We start from the raw sequence: 12,461 nt of genomic DNA on the forward strand, positions 1-12,461 counted from the left end.
AATCACGATTCCAGCTACAGTCTTCAGATCACCCTTGTAGTGTGTTATGGGTCCATTTTCCTTGGAATAGCTTCCACTGAAGCCTTTTCCTTGTTTTGGAGATTCTGTAGTCAATTTTCATTTTGACTGTTTGGAAAGGATGGGCTGTTCGTGTTAGTCAGTGGTCCAGGCACTGCTGGTCCAGTAGCGAGAAAGACAAAATTCCCGCTTTTGTGATGCCTCTATGACAGAAATATAAGGCGATGTTACTGAATTAACATGAAAAACGCGTGTCTCTACCGAGAGCATGTTTGAGGAGAGACTGTGTCCTCACGGCATTGCGCCAAGTGGAAACCCATGGCGCTCAGTGTTGTTTTCACTTGATTTGCTGGTTGCTTCCTCTCAGAAGTCAGAAACAATGACTGAGGTGGCTGTGTCCCCCTCAAGACCTGGAGTTGATTTCTTGCCTTACATGTTCCTCTTAGTTTTATAGCATCTCTCAGCCTTTGCAGCCTCAGGGGTCCTGGGGCAGCTGGATCCAGCACCTCCTCATTGTACAGAGTCTGCTCCTGGGACTCGCTAATGAAGGTACACTTTCCCAGCCAAGGCTGGGGCTGAAGACCACAAGACACTGTTGTGAATGGATGTGGCTCTCAGAGCTGCGGCAGGATAAAGCCAACCCAGAGAAGAGGACAAATCCAGGAGTCCACAGAGCAGAGGAGCCAGTGCCCTGGGGAGCCTTGGGCGGGCAAGATCACAAATCCCCTCATGGTTAAGCCAGCCCGAGTTGGGTCTGTGGTTCCTTGCAGCTATAAGCACCCTCACTAATGCAGCATCCCCAACGCCCCTTTGTTTTCAAGAACGTGTGTGGCTCTAAAGCACCCCATTTCCCAGAGCTACTGGCCAAGGAATTCTCCCACAAACCAATGAAATTCCCAGCCTTTGTGGTCAAATGCTCTCCGTCTGCCCTTTTCTTTTTCTTACCTTTATCCCCTGGGACAACTCTCAGACACTCGGTACATTGAAATCGCTCTAGCATTATTACCAACAGCTCCGTGAAGACACTTGAAGAGAAATAACGCTTTGAACTAAAAGCGCGTCTCCTGGTGTCATTGGATAACACAAAAATAGGACTTAGCCGTAGACCCCCACTGCGTTACTCAGCGTCTGGCTGCTTTGGTGAGTGCCGACGTGCCTTTGGGCCTCCTGAGGCGTCTTTCCTTTCCTTGATTGCATTCAAAAGGACTAAAACAAACAAGGCATGCTCATTACTAAGGGGCATTCACTACTTTGTCCAAAGAATCAGGACGATCTATTTTCTGAATTCACTCACCATAGTTTCCCAAGCAGCCACCACGGGCACAATCCTTAGCACTTGTTGAAAATGTTCTTTCACGTAAACTGCAGTGTCCCTGGAGCAAAGCGATGAGATTGTCCTGAGGCCTGGAGGCAACAATTAAGCCTTTTTTCAAAAGATGTGCAGATAAGACTGCTTGGGAGTTTTGAAACAACTTTATTCTAGGGAGCCCAGCCACTTCTAAAAAACACGGGTTGACATTTCCTTTGCCTACCCCAGGAAGAGGGCATCCCCTGCTTTGTTAATTCCTATAAGTTGTCCTTATTTATTTTTGTCATAGTGGACACAGAAAAAGTGCAGAGAATAATAATAAAACCAACCCCCATTTAGTAGTTATAATGATTGAACAAATGCTAACATACTGCCATCTTTCTGTTAAATATAATCATAATGATGGCTATCTCTATTTGATGCATGAAATAAGTTGTTAAGCTAAACTCATAGTCCCATTTCCATTTTTCCAATTAAACCTATCAATTATGAGCTTTTTGCAACCATGATTTCAAAACAGAAGAGACAGGTTCAGAAATAGACCATAAATACTCCAAACAGGACTTCAACAGGGCTTCCCTGCTACCTCCACAGGGGCTGTGGCGGAAAAGGGAGCCTGCATGGGACATTAGCATGGGTTATTTAGAAGAGGTAAATGCTCTGTAAGCATCAAAGGCACTAGACCTGAAGATTACGTGTTTTCGGAGACTGCAGGTCTCAAGTTCCTCAGGTCTGTGTTTTGTGAATTTCCTTTAATGCATGCGTATTCTGAGACTATTTTACAAGCGTCTTCGTTTTAAATCACACCCATACACAATTTGAATTGCAGAAGTTTGAAAACTAAACTCCATTTGTCCCCTACTCAATGAACACAGAGTCCTATCTCACCTTTACGGGGCGTGGCTACCTTTCCCTGCTTCCATACATGACATCATCAGGGTCTCCTCTGCTCCCAGGCCAGCCATACGGTCCGGCTGAAAATGTCTTTTTAGAGCACTTACGGATCTTTGTAGCCTTTCCCTGGTTTACAACCCCCTAGGATAAAAGCAGAGTTCAGAAAAGGGTTAAGCACACTCTGTTGACAGATGCAAACATCCCTAACAAGAGCTGTCTCAGTAATTGTCTTCATTCCCCGGCAGAAACAAGCAATTGCTTATTGATCTCGCTTTAAAGCAAAACCACGCATTTTCTCTTTCTGCTGAAGTGTTGCATCTCAGAGAAGCTTAGAAAAATAGAACTCGAGCTCTGGAAATAGCCAGCGGCGCTGGTTACACCACTTTGTGAATGTGCTGAACGCCACTGATTTGTACATTTGAAAATGATTAAAAAGGCCAATTTCATGTTATGTATGTTTTACTACCAACTTTTTTCCAAAGGAGGTTTCAGAAAACAAAGAATGGTTGCACCATGGAATTGTGGGAAAACGAGCCTTTTATTCTGCCTTTTGGGCCAACAGCAAGCGGAGCTGACACAGCGGCACTCGCTAGTCCGGCGTGCGGTTCCAGGTCTCTGACGCTCTGTGGATGGAGGGCCACTCGGGCTTTCTGCCTCCTGCACCAGGAGAGCAGGATATCTGGTGATAAAAGCCGTAAGCGAGTCCAAATTTCCAATATGGTTTTACTCTGCTTCTGGACAGACCACATCCGTTGTTTTCTCCATTTTGGACACCTCCCGTCACGGTCACCCGCTCATCCAAGTCCGTATGGCATGATTTTATATTTTAAAAAATCCGCTTTCCCCGTGTTGGGCCATACTGTTTCCTTTGAAAAGCTTTCTCTACCAGCACATCGTGGAGATCAGGGTGCTGGGGAAAAGCCCTCACAAAGCTGTAATCGAGTTCTGTGAAACTTGAAGCATCTGTTTCCCCTGATCCACTAGTCAAGGACTCCGGAAAGGTAAGAAGGCGATCCGGTTCGTTTCATTACGATGACCTGTTCCTGGGACGTGGGTGCCCCAGGAATACCTGACGACCACAGCCCCGCAGAAAAACAAGCCGTTCGCATTTCTCCCTGGGGACCTGCGTTTACAACCAGCCGGTATATGATGAAAGTTTATGCTGCTTTTCCACATAAGTTATTTTTCCAACTGCAAATTGCTCCCAGCTGTTCTGACCCACATGTGTTGGCAGCCTGTGCGGTGAGGGCCACTTTACAGGTGATGAAGCCTCAGACAATAAGGTTTATGCAACTAGTAGTAAAGCTGGTCAAAACCCACTATCGCTTTGCACTTCTAACCTGGCCCCTCCCAACCCAAACAAAAGAAGTGGCCTCTCCGGAACTTCCCTTGGGGCACAGTTAAAGGGTTTCCGTGCTGTAGGCCCACACTCACCAGGCCCAGAGTAAGATTAATTACCCAGGGTTTCCTCTTCCCTCGAGAATTCGAGAATTCGGCTTGCAGTTCAGTGAACATCGCTCCAGGCAGTGAGGAAGGAGCAGATTGTCCCTGGGATCCGGCTGCCAGGAGAGCTGACTGTGACGCACGCCTGCGCCGCTGAGCTGCCGTTCAGCTCTTGGTTTTATGTTGTCCCGGTACCGACTTCACTCGTTCCTTCACATCGAAATGATAGGTCGTTTTTATTATGTAGAACGTGTTCTAAAATTCGTACAATATTCTATTTCATCAGGAAGTCATAGGGTAACCAAAGCAATGATTGAAAAGGATGGCTATACCTCCAGGTTTTTCCAGAATAGTCTTGGGTTGTTTAACACATGTCAGATGCTCGATATAAGAGAGAGAGAGAGAGAGAGAGAGAGAGAGAGAGAGAGAGAGAGAGAGGAAAACAGTCCTGGCCCGGTGGCTCAGTCAGCTGGAGCATCGTCCCTTACACCAAAAGGTTTCAGGTTCCGTTCCCAGTCAGGGCACATACCTAAGTTGTGGGTTTGATCCCCAGTTGGGGAGCATTCGTGAGGCAACCGATTGACGTTTCTCTCTCACATCAATGTTTCTCTCTCTGTGAAATCAATACAAAACATCCTCAGTGAGGCTTATAAAACCAACAGGTAGAAAAGTTACTGTAGAATATTAAAAATAAAACAGAACACTAGTCATCATAGTGGCGTTAAACACCCTGGGATTGGATTAGCAGGCCTCCACCTGACATTCCCAGCCTCCTCCAGTCTTGAACAGAAGGGATGAGACATGTGCATAGACTGAGTTCACAATTTTCCCTCCTGGTAAAATCCAAAGGATGCCCAGCAGTGCCCTCTTCCTTTCCCCAGCGGTTCCCTGATAAGGCACAGCTAACACCCCATTTGATGGGCAGCAGGATAAAACATCGAGTGCCCAGCCGCCAGCTCCTCAGGACTCAGTGGTTGTGCGAGACTCGCTGCCCACCACTCTCCCTCGTCCCTGCTGAGGCGGGAGGTTGTGGCCACACAGCAGCAGGATCAGTGGGAAATGTGAGAAAGTGCAAGGTGGGTGCAGGTGAAATGTGTGCAGGAAAAGGAGGCTGAGCAGCGGGGTCAGAGAGGGTACAGGTGGCAGTGTGAGTATTCTTGCTCACAGTGGTTTTGTCATTTTCTATTCAGTGTATCTACAACAATTATTTATTGTGTTGTTGGGCAACATTTTTTCTCTTGCAATAAACCTTTTAGCAGCAATCATTTTGAAAGATAAAAGCACATTTTTAGGGGAAAATTAAAATATGAATGCTGTAGTTGAATGTGTAAGGTGAATAGAATGTTGGTTGACACCTAGCATCCATGAAAACCAGAATGCTAAGAAGCTCAGAATTACTTCAAAAGTTAGTTGTGACTTTAAGTAAACCACACTCCAAAGTGATGAATGAACACAAGCAGCTGCATTAGGTATGTTTCCTAGTGCTTCTCAACCTGTGGGTCGCGACCACTTTGGTGGTTGAACGACCCTTTCCCAGGGGTCGCCTAAGACCATCCTGCATATCAGATATTTATATGACTATTCATAACAGTAGCAACATTACAGTTATGAAGTAGCAACGAAAATAATTTTATGGTTGGGTCACAACATGAGGAACTGTATTTAAAGGGCCAGAAGGTTGAGAACCACTGCTCTAAACCAACGTGCTCATCTTCAAGTTTCCCTGGCCATGCCTCAAAATGCTGTGAGTGCCCATCGGCAGAAGTGGGCCTGTGGAAACAGGGACACGACCCCAGCTCTATAGCAGGGTCCTCAGATGCTTCCACTGAGAAATGTGGTAATTCTAATAATGGTTGATTTTTTAAAAACCAAATTTGTGGAATACATTGAAAGCTTTGGAAAGTTCCTTCTGCCAAAGGTGAAACATCTGGCATTATTCTGATTGCTATCATAGATCCAGTTTAAAAGTTCATCGCTGAGGAAGAACTTTGGTTTTGAGGTGATAAATATTCATGACCAGCATCCTGGTAGAAACAATATTGTTATCAAATGAAGGCCCGGTGGAGTGGAAATGTACTTGGAGTGGGGAGGAAGCATATCTAATTAGTACTTTTGTCCAAACAAGTTCTGCTGGTCTCCCAACAGAAATGGAAACTGAATTGTCACACACACACACACACACACACACACACACACACACACACAAACACACACACACGTGGATCACAAAATTCCCCTTCCTGTCTACCAGTTGACTTAGAATGTCTGAGACTTTGTGATAACCTACTTTGTTAATATCAACCTAAGTGTCCTATAATGCTCTGAATTTTAGCTGCATTTTGTTCAAAATCATTTGGAAGTCTTCAATGCATTGAGTAAATGAATTTGTAAAAATTCAGCTTTTGAGCTTGAAGCGTTTAGAAAAATGACAGTTATTGAAAACCAAGCAGACAAACAGGCAGGACCAGCTACCTAATTTGTGGGGCCCGGTGAGAAATGAAAACTACAATCCCCTGTTTAAAAAATGAAGAATTTCAAGATGGCAACAGCAGGGCCCTAAACCACGTGGGGAGGTTCTGAGCGATGGCACCAGCCCGTGGAGCTGACTCTGCGAACAGGAGCCACTGAAATGTATCCTGCAAAGGGGCAGGGTGGGAAGGGGCACAATGAGTGCTTTAATGAGTACAGGATTTAATTCTGAAATTCTATAATTGTGCCCTGGATGACCTCAACCTGTGAGAAGAATATTTTGATGGAGCTCCTATTTTTATTTAGATAAATTTAGATTCTGTCCCAGAATAGGATGTAACTGAGAAGACCTACCCTGTTGAATCATCTAAATTTGGGGAACCATTCAAAAGAATAATAAATAGAGACAACTTGACAAGTTATCATAAAAATATTTGTCAAAAAAAAAAGTAGTCTGAATGAAGGCCAGAATTTCCTGGGAACTACTTAGACTGAATTATTTACACATTTCAATGTTTTTAAAAATTAGAATTGAGAATAGTCTTAATTTAACAGAATTGCGCTTAGCTTACCAAATACTTTAATACCTGTAGGGAGAATTTTCTCAGTTAAATATAGTGTGGTCTATAGAGAAGTCAATGAAAATACCAGCAATTTCAAATTTATGAAGCTTGGAATGCAGACAATTTTGTGGAAAAACATAAAAATAATTAAACTATTGAGAAATACATTCTACATAAAATACTAGGACTGATAGGCTAAGAAACTTGATTCTGTTACATAAATACAGGGTGGGGCAAAAGTAGGTGTACAGTTTATAAGTATGCAAAACACAGTTTATTCTTATATTATTAATTACTAGTTATTGTATTATTTTCCACATGAACAACTATAAACCTACTTTTGCCCCACCCTCTATGTATCAAAAATTACATTCTGCTTAAATTTTTTAACATTCAGATCAACACAAAATTACCAATTTGTTTTAATGTACACAGATATATGTTCTTCTATATCTTCAAAAGAATATTTTTTTATTTGAAAATAGTTCCTGAATAGAACCATTTTATAGGTCCACCAATATAAGAAACCAATTTGTTGGTCAAGAAATAAATCCTTCAGAAAAGTTATCATCCTAATTGTTTGTAAGCCTCCCGTTCCCTGTCCAAGTCCCTTGATTTGGATGACATTACGTGGTTACCCTGGTAATGACAATCACAGTCACCATTTACTAGGCACCTGGGTGAGCTCAATGCTTTTCAGCCCTTAGCTCATCTGACCTATAAAACAAGCCCTGTGAGAGGTAATGTTGGACCAACCACCTTAACGGCTGCGGAAACTGTGCCTTAAGGTGGTTTGGACACTGCTCTGCGGTCACGTCGCTGGGGAAGCATCGGTGTCCAGGCCTCCTGACTCCCAGGCCAGAGAGCTTTCAGCCGCCCGTGAGATGAGTTCACCAGAGATTCTGAGTTAAAAGGACAATTGCCCAGTGAAGTTTCCAGGAACGAACCCAGATCTCTGATGTAACCATCAAACTCCTGCTGCCTCTAAGAGGGCTAATTTGTGGTGCTCATCGCTGCTGATTAGCTCATATCTTCACTTTCTGGCACCGTTAATAAGGGTCCATTCAGTCGCCAACCTTCATGCATCACCAGCTCTATCTGTGCAAGGCCCTCTGGGGACGCAAAGGGAAATCAGACCTGGCTCGCCCGCCCGCAGACCTTTCCCTGGAGCGAGCAGACAAGGGGTGACGTGTGCCATTTAAGTCCCCTGAGGGACTTGGATAACGAGCCAAAGAAATTTGCTCCAAGGAGACTAAACAAATCAGGAAAACATATTCCAGTTTTCACCCCAACTCCTGTTGTTGCACCGAATGTCTGTGCTTTCCCTTCACGGAAAGGAGCTTTCCCTTACACAGCGCCAGGCTCTCGTGATGCCTATAGAGCAGTGGTTCTCAACCTTCCTAATGCCGCGGCCCTCTAATACAGTTCCTCATGTTGTGGTGACCCCCAATTTCATTGTTACAAATTGAACATAATGAAAGCACAGTGATTAACCACAAAAACAATATGTAATTATATATGTGTTTTCCGATGGTCTTAGCCGACCCCTGTGAAAGGGTCGTTCGACCCCCAGGTTGAGAACCGCTGCTATAGACCAACTGCACTAATCCAGGTGCAATAGGAACCAGCAGATTTAATCCTCACCCACCAAGTCCTCGGGGCCCTCCGCTGCTACTCAGGTGGGTGCTTCCAAAATGCCATGTTTATTGCGTCCCACAGCCGCTGGGCGGGGACAGAAGGCGCAGAACCGGACTTTCCAGCTGGAAACTCAGTGTCTCTGCCTGGGAGTCCCCGTGGGCCTTAGCTCAGCGTCAGACTCCCCGAGGCCTCCGGCTCCTACTGGACAAACGCCGTGACTGTACGATATCACCGATGCCACCTCGTCCTTGGCGGGCCAAGAAGGGACTTCTTGAAAAGTCGTTAAACGTCTGCCTTTAAACCTCACTTCGAGGCAAGCCTTACGTAGGGCAGGGTCGGACAAGGGCAGGTCGGACAGGACGCGGGTCTGTGCAGGGCTGGCCAGGAGGATTTTAGGAAATTCCCTTCTGCACTTGAAGGAAGAGGGGCATCCATTGCTTTTTTCTCTCTCCCAAATGAGCTCTTCCAAAAGCTGTCAGCAGAAAGGAAACAGCCTTTTCCTGGAGTTACCGAGCCACGCACACATGCCTGGGTTTAATGTGGTGAACATGTGGGGAGGAGGGCAAACCTGCGATTGTCTCCCCTTCTGGTGTCCTCCGTCCTCAGAGCCGTAATAACGACAGTGGCTACAGTACAGGCCGTGATGCGCTGCCTACACCCCCATGCGAGGCACTCGTCCCCCGGCTGCAGGGAGGGTTGCTACTGAAGGCTCCCAGCTGAGTCGGTCCTCAGGCCTTGCCCTTGGCTAAAGAGAGCCACCCTACCCAAGGTCACACCCTGACCCCAACAGCAGCGCCCATAGAATGACTGGTACGGGGATACGAAGGCCTGACAACTCTAAATTAGGGCCATCCCAGCTCCCCGTAGGATTGTCTGAGGCCGTGTGCTGTAACTGCATTGTACTCAGCTCCTCCCTCTGTCCAATCTTGAGTCTCTTAGTTCCCAGGTGTTGATCCTGTGAGCACTCCCATCTCAGAGCCTGCTTCCTGGGGGAGCAGGTAAGACGCTGGCCATGGACGGAGCGCCTGTGACAGGGCAGGCACTCTGTGCCCTGCGTGTAACCCAGGCAGCATCTCTACCAGGCGGGTATTATTGATTTCATTTTATAGGTGACAAAATCGAGACTCAGGTTGTGTTCCTTGCCAAGATCACACAGCGAGTGAGCCACAAGTCAGCTTTAGAGCCAGGCCTTTAACCTTAAATTCCACACAACTTACTCCATGCATGGCCCTATGCTAGGCTCTGGTGATTCCAATCATAGATATTTTTATGAAGTATAACTTTCATTAAAATAAGAAAATATTTTTTAAATGAATGGAGTACAATTATAAAGGAGTAGCACAAGGGAATTGCCTTGTGGGAAGAATAAATAAGATCTGTAGTTTAGTTCATAGCACTGCACTAATGTCAGCTTCCTGGCTTTGACAACGTACTGTGTTATATAAAATGTTATCATTGGGGGGAGCTGGGTGACGGGTATAGAGGAATTTATTGCACTATTTTTGCACCTTCTTTTGAGTCTAAAATTATTTCAAAATAATGTGCATAAAAATTTCTAAAGCAAAGAAAGAATGAGACATAAGGTTTTCTGACGTCTTAAAAAATATTCCTCAAAAGGGAAGTTAAAAGCTACTTTGCAATAATTGCCATCAATAAGAACTTAATATAATTGCCTTTCTATGATTCATTGAGGGCTAAGAGAGACGTTTTCCCCTTTAAACTAACAGTGTGAGATGATGGTGGGCCCTAAGTTTCCTTCCTGACTGCGGCTTCAAATAAAACAACACACTAAGCAATAAACCCTCCCCGCACAGAGGTGGAGAGACATGCACCCACCACACTCCTCTTTTCCCAACGGCGTCCCACCATGGAATTCTAGGCAGGAACAAGGAAGTGGTCGCCTGCACACATCCTCCTCCCCAGGTGAAACGGTCTGTCCCATCCGCAGTGGCACATAGAGGTGGGGGATGACGTGCAGGACAGTCACTGGAGGGAAGGAGGCTGATGGGTGAGAGGGAATTGGTACTGGGAGAGGAGGAGGCACTTGTCAAGAGAAGGGCCTAACAGTCAGGGAAAGACAAGAACCGTATGATTTCACTTATCTGTGGAATCTAAAGAACAAAGTAAACAAACAAACAAAACAGACTCATAGACACAGAGAACAGACTGATGGCTGCCAAAAGGGGGAGGCTGGGGGACTGGGTGAACAGACTGATGGTTGCCAGAAGGGGGAGGCTGGGGGACTGGGTGAACAGACTGATGGTTGCCAGAAGGGGGAGGCTGGGGGACTGGGTGAACAGACAGATGGCTGCCAGAAGGGGGAGGCTGGGGGACTGGGTGAACAGATGGATGGCTGCCAGAAGGGGGAGGCTGGGGGACTGGGTGAACAGACGGATGGCTGCCAGAAGTGGGAGGCTGGGGGACTGGGTGAACAGACGGATGGCTGCCAGAAGGGGGAGGCTGGGGGACTGGGTGAAAAAAGTGAAGCGATTGAAAAGTACAGATTGGAAGTTACAAAATAGCCGTGGGAATGTAGCACCATAGGAAATACAGGATGTCCCCAAAAAATGTATACACACACTTGGAATAATTATAAAGGCAGTGTTTATTAAAATACATCTCACTTTCAAAATCGAGCTATCAGCTGTTAAAATGGATATACATTTTGGGACACCCTGTATGGTCAGTAATAGTGTAATAACTATGTAAGGTGGGTACTGGAAATTATCAGGGGGAACACTTTGTAAAGCATGTATATGCTGTTCACCTGAAACTAATACAAACTAATACTGAATGTCAACTGTAATTGAATATTTTGCAAAAAAAGACGAGAGAGTGACACAGGATACTGGCCTAATCCATTCATCACTCTCTCCTCCCATCTCACCAGGAACATCTGTAAGAAGTGGGAAGCTATCACACTCATGGTGGCACTTACATGTTTTCTGAAATTCTAATTTTTTACTTGAAAGTTCAAATTTTATCTTTGGCAACAAGTACGGATAGTTCTTTTCCTTGCTCTGACAGGTTCCTTTTATTCGTTTTCAAGTAAATATCTGCCAGATACTCAAGTCTGAATGACCATAGTCTGACACTTGTTCCTACAAGTAAAAATGGTCTTCACTGAAGAAGAAGGAGAGCAGCTAACTCCGCTGGCGGCTCGGCACGGGCCTTTCCGGAGACGGCCACCCCGCTTCGGCGCCCTTAAGAAGAGCGTCATGCCCACCTCCCATTTGGTCACAGAAATTTAAAAATACACGCACTCAAGGGTCAAGATTAACCCAGTTTGCTGCCCACGCAAAGGCATTAAGTGAAATGGGCTTTTTAAAAAAATAGTATTTTGTGACGAATAACCCAATTCGGTGTCACCACCTCAATTCTTGTGAAAGCAGCTAGTTTCGCTTTGTATCGGCGCAAACATCAGCGCAGCGGGAAAGGAACACACCCCTGCCCCCTGCACCAGGGATTGGCAGCCGCCCTCTGAGAGCTGCTGAGGTACCACGATGGGAGCAGGGGTGGGGGTGACGTTTGATAAGAAACGTAATAGGGACACTGGTCCTTTGGGGCTGAGACATGAAAGAGGGAGGGGCGTTTGTGGGAGGATAAACGGAAGAGGATAGATTAGGAAGAGGGAACTGCACGTGCAGGGCTCAGGGGCGTGGCAGAGGAGGGCCACGCAGCGAACCTGAGCGACACTGTGTTTGCACTGCAGGCAGCTTGGTGGCCGCCACAGCCCTTACACCGCACAGTTCACAGTCCAGGATAAGAGCCCACCACGGCGCTTAGTAGGAGCTGGTAGGTTCTAGGCATTCAGTTAGTCTTTGAAACAACCCTGTGGGATCAGCGCTTTTACAGATGGAAAAACGAAGGCGGGGAATGCAGAGGTTAAGTAACTGGTACCCGACCCCACAGCTGGTAAGTGCCACGGCCAGCATCAGGCACAGAGGGCCTGACTCCAGGGCGGGCCAGCACAGACCATTTCTCATGAGGAAGAGGATACTGTCTGCTTCCGATTTGGGAAATCCCAATTGGCCGGCTGAGGTCACATGCCCATCTCTGGGACCAATCCTGGCAGGGGACACATGCCCACCTCCCTCGGCGATGTCTCCAGTCCTGATGCACCACAC

Source organism: Myotis daubentonii, chromosome 12 (assembly GCF_963259705.1).
Source record: "Myotis daubentonii chromosome 12, mMyoDau2.1, whole genome shotgun sequence".
NCBI classification, from domain to species: Eukaryota; Metazoa; Chordata; class Mammalia; order Chiroptera; family Vespertilionidae; genus Myotis; species Myotis daubentonii.